This window comes from Scylla paramamosain, chromosome 20 (assembly GCF_035594125.1).
Source record: "Scylla paramamosain isolate STU-SP2022 chromosome 20, ASM3559412v1, whole genome shotgun sequence".
Lineage (NCBI taxonomy): Eukaryota > Metazoa > Arthropoda > Malacostraca > Decapoda > Portunidae > Scylla > Scylla paramamosain.
This window is the reverse complement of record NC_087170.1, coordinates 3,862,181-3,875,012: the sequence shown is the minus strand read 5'-3', so window position 1 is coordinate 3,875,012 and position 12,832 is coordinate 3,862,181.

Here is a 12,832-nt window from a genome sequence, read left to right as displayed (position 1 = left end):
AGGGTACGAGAAAGATTTAGGAGTTATAGTTAACTCTGAACTCCGTCTAGGGAAACAATGCATAGAAGCCAGAAACAGGGCAAATAGGATACTAGGATGAATTTTTAGGAGTGTTAAAAGTAGAAGGCCGGAAGTAGTATTAAAGTTATACTTGGCGCTGGTCAGACCTCATCTAGACTACGCTGTGCAGTTCTGGTCCCCACATTACAGGAAAGATATAGGTCTATTAGAATCAGTACAGAGGAGAATGACTAAAAGGATACAGGGGATGAGGAGTATTCCTTACGAGGCGAGGTTGAAGCTGTTAAATTTACATTTTTTAGAGAGACGTAGGTTAAGAGGGGACCTGATAGAAGTCTTTAAGTGGTATAAGGGTTATAACAAGGGGGATGTAGGCAAAATTCTTTAGGATCAGCAACCAGGGTAGAACAAGAAATAACGGGTTCAAGCTTGAAAAATTTAGGTTTAGGAAGGAGATAGGAAAAAATTGGTTCTCAAATAGAGTGGTATATGAGTGGAGCGGATTCAGTAATCATGTTGTTAGTGCTAAGACACTAGAGAGTTTTAAGAGAAGATTAGACAAGTTTATGGATGGGGATAATAGATGGAAATAGGTAGGTATAATTCATACAGGGACTGCCACGTGTAATCCTGGTCGCTTCTTGCAGCTTCCCTTATTTCTTATGTTCTTATGTTCTTATGTCAATTTCTCTCTTCTGACTGTCTTCAGCCTTTTTCTCATCTCCACAATGTCGCATCTTTTGCTATCTCTTGCTATGTTCGAAGGCTGGGTGGAGACTTATTACCTACAGGGCTGTCTCGCCCCGACTTATCACTAAATCCACTGCTATAGGCTGGACTTCCTGACAAACTGTTCGCTTTCCACGCCACCAGTCAAATTGTTACCGGATTCGCCAGACGTCTCACCAGTTCAACGCTAGTGCGACAACACATAGTCATCTGCCCACGTAACCGCCTCCTTTAGGCTTAAATTTTAAACCTTTTCTCACGGAGCAGCAATACCAACTCCTCGGCCACAAAAAATGAACAGCTTTATTACCATGAGCTCCTTTAACTAACGAATGGAGTCTGCTCGAGATAGCGAGCACACTCGAGGGAGGTGTCACAAGGCCTTTTCTTCCCTCCACGGAACTGTAGGCTATACGTATAGCTTCCGGCCGCAGTGAATAAGCTCTCGGGATGCCAGCCTTAAACTCCTCATAATCCTCCAGCTCTTCAACTGGTATCCTGTGATAAACCTCGGGAACCTTGCCCTTCAACATATTGGCAGCAAGGCCCGTCCATACCCATCTTTCCTTAGGTCAATCAGATTCTGATGCCTTCCCAGATTCTGTCAACTTTTTCTTTTCAAGCTCCGATGTATCTCCGATGTTACTGGTGCCAGTTTTTATGGATTCTGTGCACAGAAGATTATAAGTACCTTGTTGCACAGTAAAGTGTTCTCTTTCCCCAGGCCTTGTCATTGTTCAGGTGGCAGTGTCTGTCTTCTAAAAAGTTGAATTGTCTTCTCGATTGTCTAGCTACAGGGGTGGGAGTGGGTGCATTCGTTAGTTGTTTAAGAAAATGCGGTAGTCCATAGAATATCATAAACCTTATGTATGTTTGTTGCTTGTCATAGATGTGCCTCCTGGAAGATGGCTTTTGATTTTTTTCCAGCTTTTGAGGGTGACTTTGCTATTGTAATATTCTCTTGTCTGTTTATGGGTGAAACATGCTGTCAATCTCATTTGTGGGACTCACACCCAAGAGGCCAGAAAAACCATGTGAAGGTGATAGTGACCCTCCACCAGTCTATGTAGTAGGTAGACTGTACAGGCTGAGCTAAGATACCGTGAAGAGGGGCAGAACCTGGGGTTGCGACCATCTATCTGTTTTGAGAATGCAGGAGTTCAGAAAGACCCTGTACACCCGTACAGTTAAGCTCTGCACTAAGCTACGTAAGAGATAGCTCAGGGAGGCTAATCGATTTGCAACAGTTGTATGAGGGGTGGAAGCTATGGTCATTATATATATATATATATATATATATATATATATATATATATATATATATATATATATATATATATATATATATATATATATATATATATATATATATATATATATATATATATACTCGTATATCTGTGTGTGTGTGTGTGTGTGTCATAGGTAAAGTGTGAAACGCGGTATAGCATAAAATACCCACACAGTTTATGAAATGCCTACAACTTCAAGGCATTGTATGATATTAAACGATATATGCACATTTCTTAGTTATTCTGTACATTACCAAGTTCGTTTTAATCAACATGTGAAACTTGCAAATTAATGAGCAAACTGCCGAGAGAGCCATTTCTCTCTTGACTGAAAGGACCACACTACTTGTAATGAAAAAATAGAGAGGGACGATGAAAGACAGGTCACTGAATCTCCGGGGGACGTGTTCCGACTAAACACAAGACCTCAGTTGAGGTATAGAAGGTTAATGTAACAAAGAAAAAAAAAAAAGAGAAAGTGAGAAAAAGAAGATCTTTGCTATTTGTAAGATGTCTTTGCTACGTTTGAAATGTTTCATACATTTGTAATCTTTGATATGTTTGATATGTAATGTATTTAGGTTAACGCACATCTTGTGAAAGTGCATTATTTTTCTTTTATCCCGAGAGTATAGCCGTGTCATGGAACAAAAAGTAAAGAAATTACAGCCATGGAACAAAAAATAAAGAAATTACATTAAATAGAAGGAAAATAGAAAATATCATCGTTCAGTAGTGATTTTTTTTTTTTTTATGTAGGAAGAACACTGGCCAAGGGCAACAAAAATCTAATAAAAAAAATGCCTACTAAAATGCCAGTACCATAAAAGGGTCAAAGCAGTGGTCAAAAATTGGTGGATAAGTGTCTTGAAACCTCCCTCTTGAAGGAATTCAAGTCATAGGAAGGTGGAAATACAGAAGCAGGCAGGGAGTTCCAGAGTTTACCAGAGAAAGGGATGAATGACTGAGAATACTGGTTAACTCCTGCGTTAGAAATTTGGACACAATAGGGGTGATAGAAAGAAGTAAGTCTTGTGCAGCGAGGCCGCGGAAGGAAGGGAGGCATGCAGTTAGCAAGATCAAAAGAGCAGTTAGCATGAAAATAGCGGTAGAAGACAGCTAGATATGCAACATTGCGGCGGTGAGTGAGAGGCTGAAGACAGTCAGTTAGAGGACAGGAGTTGATGAGATGAAAAGCTTTTGATTCCACCTTGTCTAGAAGAGCAGTATGAGTGGAATCCCCCCAGACATGTGAAGCATACTCCATACATGGACGGATAAGGCCCTTGTACAGAGTTAGCAGCTGGGGGGGTGAGAAAAACTGGCGGAGACGTCTCAGAACACCGAACTTCATAGAAGCTGTTTTAGCTAGAGAGGAGATGTGAAGTTTCCAGTTCAGATTATAAGTAAAGGACAGGCCGAGGATGTTCAGTGTAGAAGAGGGGGACAGTTGAGTGTCATTGAAGAAGTGGGGATATCTGTCTGGAAGGTTGTGTCGAGTTGATAGATGGAGGAATTGAATTTTTGAGGCATTGAACAATACCAAGTTTGCTCTGCCCCAATCAGAAATTTTAGAAAGATCAGAAGTCAGGCGTTCTGTGGCTTCCCTGCGTGATATGTTTACCTCCTGAAGGGTTGGACGTCTATGAAAAGTGCAGGGTGGTATCATCAGCGTAGGAGTGGATAGGACAAGAAGTTTAGTTTAGAAGATCATTAATGAATAATAAGAAGAGAGTGGGTGACAGGACAAAACCCTGAGGAACACCACTGTTAGTAGATTTAGGAGAAGAACAGTGACCGTCTACCACAGCAGTAATAGAACGGTCAGAAAGGAAACTTGAGATGAAGTTACAGAGAGAAGGATAGAAACCGTAGGAGGGTAGTTTGGAAATCAAAGCTTTGTGCCAGACTCTATCAAAAGCTTTTGATATGTCCAAGGCAACAGCAAAAGTTTCACCAAAATCTCTAAAAGAGGATGACCAAGACTCAGTAAGGAAAGCCAAAAGATCACCAGTAGAGCGGTCTTGACGGAACCCATACTGGCGATCATATAGAAGGTTGTGAAGTGATAGATGTTTAAGAATCTTCCTGTTGAGGATAGATTCAGAAACTTTAGATAGGCAGGAAATTAAAACAATAGGACGGTAGTTTGAGGGATTAGAACGGTCACCCTTTTTTAGGAACAGGTTGAATGTAGGTAAACTTCCAGCAAGAAGGAAAGGTAGATGTTGACAGACAGAGCTGAAAGAGTTTGACTAGGCAAGGTGCAAGCACGGAGGCACAATTTCGGAGAACAATAGGAAGGATCCCATCAGGTCCATAAGCCTTCCGAGGGTTTAGGCCAGCGAGGACATGGAAAACATCATTGCGATGAATTTTAATAGGTGGCATGAAGTAGTCAGAGGGTGGAGGAGAGGGAGGAACAAGCCCAGAATCGTCCAAGGTAGTGTTTTTAGCAAAGGTTTGAGCAAAGAGTTCAGCTTTAGAAATAGATGTGATAGCAGTGGTGCCATCTGGTTGAAGTAGAGGAGGGAAAGAAGAAGAAGCAAAGTTATTGTAGATATTTTTGGCTAGATGCCAGAAATCACGAGGGGAGTTAGATCTTGAAAGGTTTTGACATTTTCTGTTAATGAAGGAGTTTTTGGCTAGTTGGAGAACAGACTTGGCATGGTTCTGGGCAGAAATATAAAGTGCATGAGATTCTGGTGATGGAAGGCTTAAGTACCTTTTGTGGGCCACCTCTCTATCATGTATAGCACGAGAACAAGCTGTGTTAAACCAAGGTTTAGAAGGTTTAGGACGAGAAAAAGAGTGAGGAATGTATGCCTCCATGCCAGACACTATCACCTCTGTTATGCGCTCAGCACACAAAGACGGATCTCTGACACGGAAGCAGTAGTCATTCCAAGGAAAATCAGCAAAATACCTCCTCAGGTCCCCCCAACTAGCAGAGGCAAACCGCCAGAGGCACCTTAGCTTAGGGGGATCCTGAGGAGGGATTGGAGTGATAGGACAAGATAAAGATATGAGATTGTGATCGGAGGAGCCCAACGGAGAAGAAAGGGTGACAGCATAAGCAGAAGGATTAGAGGTCAGGAAAAGGTCAAGAATGTTGGGCGTATCTCCAAGACGGTCAGGAATACGTGTAGGGTGTTGCACCAATTGCTCTAGGTCATGGAGGATAGCAAAGTTGTAGGCTAGTTCACCAGGATGGTCAGTGAAGGGAGAGGAAAGCCAAAGCTGGTGGTGAACATTGAAATCTCCAAGAATGGAGATCTCTGCAAAAGGGAAGAGGGACAGAATGTGCTCCACTTTGGAAGTTAAGTAGTCAAACTACTTTATATATATATATATATATAAGATTATATATATGAGAACATAAAAAATAAGGGAAGCTGCAAGAAGCGACCAGGTTTACACGTGGCAGTCCCTGTATGAAACACACCTACCTATTTCCATCTGTTATCCCATCCATAAACTTGTCTAATCTTCTCTTAAAGCTCTCTAGTGTCCTAGCACTAACTACATGATTACTGAGTCCGTTCCACTCATCTACCGCTCTATTTGAGAACCAATTTTTTCCTATCTCCTTCCTAAACCTAAATTTTTCAAGCTTGAACCCGTTATTTCTTGTTCTACCCTGGTTGCTGTTCCTAAGTATTTTGCTTACATCTCCCTTGTTATAACCCTTATACCACTTAAAGACTTCTATCAGGTCCCCACTTAACCTACGTCTCTCTAGAGAATGTAAATTTAACAGCTACAATCTCGCCTCGTAAGGAATACTCCTCATCCCCTGTATCCTTTTAGTCACTCTCCTCTGTACTGATTCTAATAGACCTATATCTTTCCTGTAATGTGGGGACCAGAACTGCACAGCGTAGTCAAGATGAGGTCTGACCAGCGCCAAGTATAACTTTAATATTACTTCCACCCTTCTACTTTTAACACTCCTAAAAATGAATCCTAGTACCCTATTTGCCTTGTTTCTGGCTTCTATGCATTGTTTCCCTAGACGGAGTTCAGAGCTAACTATAACTCCTTAATCTTTCTCATACCCTGTATCTACCAGAGTTTGGTTGTTTAATGTGTACCTATTGTGTGGGTTTCCTCTACCTACGCTAAGCACTTTGCATTTATTGATATTAAATTGCATTTGCCATCTATCCGTCCATTCATTCATTCTATCTAAATCTGCCTGCAAGGCGATGGCATCCGATTCTGACCTAATTTTTTTTTTTTTATGTAGGAAGGATACTGGCCAAGGGCAACAAAAATCTAATACAAAAATGCCCACTGAAATGCCAGTCCCTTAAAAGGGTCAAAGCAGTGGTCAAAAATTGGTGGATAAGTGTCTTGAAACCTCCCTCTTGAAGGAATTCAAGTCATAGGAAGGTGGAAATACAGAAGCAGGCAAGGAGTTCCAGAGTTTACCAGAGAAAGGGATGAATGATTGAGAATACTGGTTAACTCTTGCGTTAGAGAGGTGGACAGAATAGGGGTGAAAGAAAGAAGAAAATCTTGTGCAGCAAGGCCGCGGAAGGAGGGAGGCATGCAGTTAGCAAGATCAGAAGAGCAGTTGGCATGAAAATAGCGGTAGAAGACAGCTAGATATGCAACATTGCGGCGGTGAGAGAGGGGCTGAAGACAGTCAGTTAGAGGAGAGGAGGTGATGAGACGAAAAGCTTTTGATTCCACCCTGTCTAGAAGAGCAGTATGAGTGGAACCCCCCCAGACATGTGAAGCATACTCCATACATGGACGGATAAGGCCCTTGTACAGAGTTAGCAGCTGGGGGGGTGAGAGAAACTGGCGAAGACGTCTCAGAACACCTAACTTCATAGAAGCTGTTTTAGCTAGAGATGAAATGTGAAGTTTCCAGTTCAGATTATAAGTAAAGGACAGACCGAGGATGTTCAGTGTAGAAGAGGGGGACAGTTGAGTGTCATTGAAGAAGAGGGGATAGTTGTCTGGAAGATTGTGTCGAGTTGATAGATGGAGGAATTGAGTTTTTGAGGCATTGAACAATACCAAGTTTGCTCTGCCCCAATCAGAAATTTTAGAAAGATCAGAAGTCAGGCATTCTGTGGCTTCCCTGCGTGATATGTTTACCTCCTGAAGGGTTGGACGTCTATGAAAAGACGTGGAAAAGTGCAGGGTGGTATCATCAGCATAGGAGTGGATAGGACAAGAAGTTTGATTTAGAAGATCATTAATGAATAATAAGAAGAGAGTGGGTGACAGGGCAGAACCCTGAGGAACACCACTGTTAATAGATTTAGGAGAAGAACAGTGACCGTCTACCACAGCAGCAATAGAACGGTCAGAAAGGAAACTTGAGATGAAGTTACAGAGAGAAGGATAGAAACCGTAGGAGGGTAGTTTGGAAATCAAAGCTTTGTGCCAGACTCTATCAAAAGCTTTTGATATGTCCAAGGCAACAGCAAAAGTTTCACCAAAATCTCTAAAAGAGGATGACCAAGACTCAGTAAGGAAAGCCAGAAGATCACCAGTAGAGCGGCCTTGACGGAACCCATACTGGCGATCAGATAGAAGGTTGTGAAGTGATAGATGTTTAAGAATCTTCCTGTTGAGGATAGATTCAAAAACTTTAGATAAACAGGAAATTAAAGCAATAGGACGGTAGTTTGAGGGATTAGAGCGGTCACCCTTTTTAGGAACAGGTTGAATGTAGGCAAACTTCCAGCAAGAAGGAAAGGTAGATGTTGACAGACAGAGCTGAAAGAGTTTGACTAGGCAAGGTGCAAGCACGGAGGCACAGTTTCGGAGAACAATAGGAGGGACCCCATCAGGTTCATAAGCTTTCCGAGGGTTTAGGCCAGCGAGGGCATGGAAAACATCATTACGAAGAATTTTAATAAGTGGCATGAAGTAGTCAGAGGGTGGAGGAGAGGGAGGAACAAGCCCAGAATCGTCCAAGGTAGTGTTTTTAGCAAAGGTTTGAGCAAAGAGTTCAGCTTTAGAAATAGATGTGATAGCAGTGGTGCCATCTGGTTGAAGTAGAGGAGCGAAAGAAGAAGAAGCAAAGTTATTGGAGATATTTTTGGCTAGATGCCAGAAATCACGAGGGGAGTTAGATCTTGAAAGGTTTTGACATTTTCTGTTAATGAAGGAGTTTTTGGCTAGTTGGAGAACAGACTTGGCATGGTTCCGGGCAGAAATATAAAGTGCATGAGATTCTGGTGAAGGAAGGCTTAAGTACCTTTTGTGGGCCACCTCTCTATCATGTATAGCACGAGAACAAGCTGTGTTAAACCAAGGTTTAGAAGGTTTAGGACGAGAAAAAGAGTGAGGAATGTACGCCTCCATGCCAGACACTATCACCACTGTTATGCGCTCAGCACACAAAGACGGGTCTCTGACACGGAAGCAGTAGTCATTCCAAGGAAAATCAGCAAAATACCTCCTCAGGTCCCCCTAACTAGCAGATGCAAAACGCCAGACGCACCTTCGCTTAGGGGGATCCTGAGGAGGGATTGGAGTGATGGGACAAGATAAAGATATGAGATTGTGATTGGAGGAGCCCAACAGAGAAGAAAGGGTGACAGCATAAGCAGAAGGATTAGAGGTCAGGAAGAGGTCAAGAATGTTGGGCGTATCTCCAAGACGGTCAGGAATACGAGTAGGGTGTTGCACCAATTGCTCTAGGTCATGGAGGATAGCAAAGTTGTAGGCTAGTTCACCAATTAATTAATCTACCTATCTTTTTGTCATTCGCAAATTTACTAACATCACTACTAATTCCACTATCCAAGTCATTGATATATATTAGAAATAACAATGGCCCTAATACTGATCCCTGTGGCACCCCACTAATTACATGACCCCACTCGGATTTCGAGCCGTTTATTCCCACTCTCTGTCGCCTGTTACCAAGCCATGACCCTATCCAGCCTAACAGCTTCCCATCTATCCTGTGTGCCCTAACCTTTCTCAGGAACCTTTGATGGGGTACCTTGTCGAATGCTTTACTAAAGTCCAGATCTAAGATATCATAACTATCACCATTATCTACTGCCTCATACACCTTACTGTAAAAACTTAACAAGTTTGTCAGGCAAGACTTTTCCTTCGTGAAGCCATGCTGTGACTGATTTATCAAGTTATGTTTGTCTAAATGTTCCCTAATGTTCCTCGCTATTATTGATTCTAACATTTTACCTGCAAATGAAGTTAAGCTGACAGGTCTATAGTTATACGCTAAAGTTTTATCTCCTTTCTTAAAGATGGGTACTACATTAGCCTGCCTCCACATTACTGGTACCTCACCCGACTCCAGTGATTTCCTAAAGACAGAAACTAACGGCTCACTAATAATCTCTTTACATTCCTTAAGTACTCTGGGATATATTTCATCAGGTCCTGGTGACTTGAACTTTTTTAGCCTATCTATCTCCTTTTCCACTATCTCCCTAGTTATGGAAATATCTGTCAGCTTCTCATATTCATCTGCTCTAAACACCTGTTCACTATCTGGCATATCCTGCATGTTTTCCTGGGTGAAGACAGTTAAAAAATAATCATTCAGAAGTTTACTAATCTCCTCCCCAGAACTAACCAGCTCCCTATCTGATGTCTTTAATGGACCTACAGTATCCTTATTCTTCGTCCTGTATACCTGATAAAATCCCTTGAGGTCCGTCTTCGCCTGGCTGGCTACCTTTAATTCATAATTGTCCTTAGCTTTCCTCGTTAACTTCCTGACTGTTCTAACTAATTCAATATATTGTGTCCTTAAAACTTCTTCACCTGCCCTTAATCTCTTATATATACTTCTCTTACGCCCTATATAATTCTTTAATCTAGCAATCATTCATTTAGGGTCATTTTTTTGTGATCTTATTGTTCTATAATTATATAATTATATATAATTATTTAGTCAGCTTTTAACCAACGAAACGACAACCACTGTAAGTAAATATTTGTTTTTGGATTCGTGGATAATATATATATATATATATATATATATATATATATATATATATATATATATATATATATATATATATATATATATATATATATATATATATATATATGGTGAAACTTTTGCTCTTGCCTTGGACATATCAGAAGCTTTTGATAGAGTCTGGCACAAAGCTTTGATTTCCAAACTACCCTCCTACGGCTTTTATCCTTCTCTCTGTAACTTCATCTCAAGTTTCCTTTCTGACCGTTCTATTGCTCCTGTGATAAACGGTCACTGTTTTTCTCCTAAATCTATTAACAGTGGTGTTGCTCAGGGTTCTGTCCTGTCACCCACTATCTTCTTATTATTCATTAATGATCTTCTAAACCAAACTTCTTGTCCCATCCATTCCTACGCTGATGATATCACCCTGCACTTTTCCATGTCTTTTCATAGACGTCCAACCCTTCAGGAAGTAAACATTTTAAGCAGGGAAGCCACAGAACGCCTAACTTGTGATATTTCTAAAATTTCTGATTGGGGCAGAGTAAACTTGGTATTGTTCAATACCTCAAAAACTAAATTCCTCCATGTATCAACTTGACACAACCTTCCAGACAACTATCCCCTCTTCTTCAATGATACTGAACTGTCCCCCTCTTCTACACTGAAGATCCCCGGTCTGTCCTTTACATAAACTCTGAGCTCATACTCTGAATTCCTCTCCTCTAAGTGACTGTCTTCAGCCTCTCCCTCATCGCCGCAATGTTGCATCTCTAGCTGCCTTCTATCGCTATTTTCATGCTAACTGCTATTCTGATCTTGCGAACTCCATGCCTTCCCTCCTCCCGCGGCTTCGCTGCACAAGACTTTCTTCTTTCTCTCACCCCTATTTTGTACACCTCTCTAATGCAAAAGTTAACCAGTATTCTCAATCATTCATGTCTTTTTCTGGTAAACTCTAGAACTCCTTGCCTTCTTGTGTCATTCCACCTTCTTATGACTTGTATTCCTTCAAGAGAGAGGTTTCAAGACACTTATCCTTTAATATTTGAATACCGTTTTGGATCCTTTTCTGAGATTGACATCTCAGTGGGTCTTTTTTTTTTGGGGGGGGGGGATTTTTGTTGTCCTTGACTAGTGTCCCTCCTACATAAAAGAAAAAATAAATAAATAAATAAGTATATATATATATATATATATATATATATATATATATATATATATATATATATATATATATATATATATATATATATATATATATATATATATATATATATATATATATATATATATATATATATATATATATATATATATATATATATATATATATATATATATATATATATATATATATATATATATATATATATATATATATATATATATATATATATATATATATATATATATATATATATATATATATATATATATATATATATATATATATATATATATATATATATATATATATATATATATATATATATATATATATATATATATATATATATATATATATATATATATATATATATATATATATATATATATATATATATATATATATTTTGATTGCCGCTGCTTTAATACTGATGACTGATGATGCTTATTACTTCCCAGTCGAGGAGGATGCTTGTAGTGTTGGTAGCGTGGAGGAACGGAGTGAGGCAGTGATTCTGGCAGCTTGGAGGTCGTGGGTAGTTGGTTGATAATATATGATGTGTGCGAATAAAAGACACGATGATGGGAGTTTTTGATAGATATTACACACTTGGTTCGAGACGAAATTGTAACGTCATGATTGATTGTACTCTCTCTCTCTCTCTCTCTCTCTCTCTCTCTCTCTCTCTCTCTCTCTCTCTCTCTCTCTCTCTCTCTCTCTCTCTCTCTCTCTCTCTCTCTCTCTCTCTCTCTTTCTGAAGTGATATGATTTATAACTGAGCAGCGTCTCTCACGGCTGACTGTGATAGAGCGGAATTGAGTGAGAGACCAAGACTGATTGTTCGTGACTGGGTGACTGAATGACAGTGTCTCTGACTAGGAATGGACTCCCAAATGAACTGCGACCTCACTACATTCGGGCTGTATTTATCTGAGCTAAGTGAATCACAGATAATTATCCCTAAGGACTGGAAATAGGTGTGAAATTCCCTTGAAATGTAGAGAAGAGGGCCGAATGCTGGTGTTACCCCCTTAGGACTGGAAGTGGGTGTGAAATTCCCTTAAGGTAGAGAAGGAGAAATGACCAAGAAGGAAGACGAACACATGTACGCAGGTGTTATCCCTAAAGACCTGGAAGTGGGTGTGAAATTCCTTTGAGAGTGAAGAAAGGACTGGCCAGCCATGGTACATGTGGGATGAATATATGAAATAATGAGGTATACATATATATATATATATATATATATATATATATATATATATATATAGTATATATATATATATATATATATATATATATATATATATATATATATATATATTATATTATATATATATATAAACTTTCGAGGAAAACAACTTTTTTGTTATGTATACTCTGGTGATCATGTCTTGTAGGCTCATAACATATTAAGAAAGGTCATAGTGTGCGCTGACCACGATTCAGTTCCTTTTTTTTTTTATGTTGGAGGGACACTAGCCAATAAATTAAAAAAAAAAAAGACAGCTTAGATGCTAGTCCCATAAAAGAGTCCCAAGTGGTAGTCAAAAAATGAAGGATAAGTGTCTTGAAACCTCCCTCTTAAAGGAATTCAGGTCATAGGAAGGTGGAAATACAGAAGCAGGCATGGAGTTCCAGAGTTTACCAGAGAAAGGGATGAATGATTGAGAATACTGGTTAATTCTT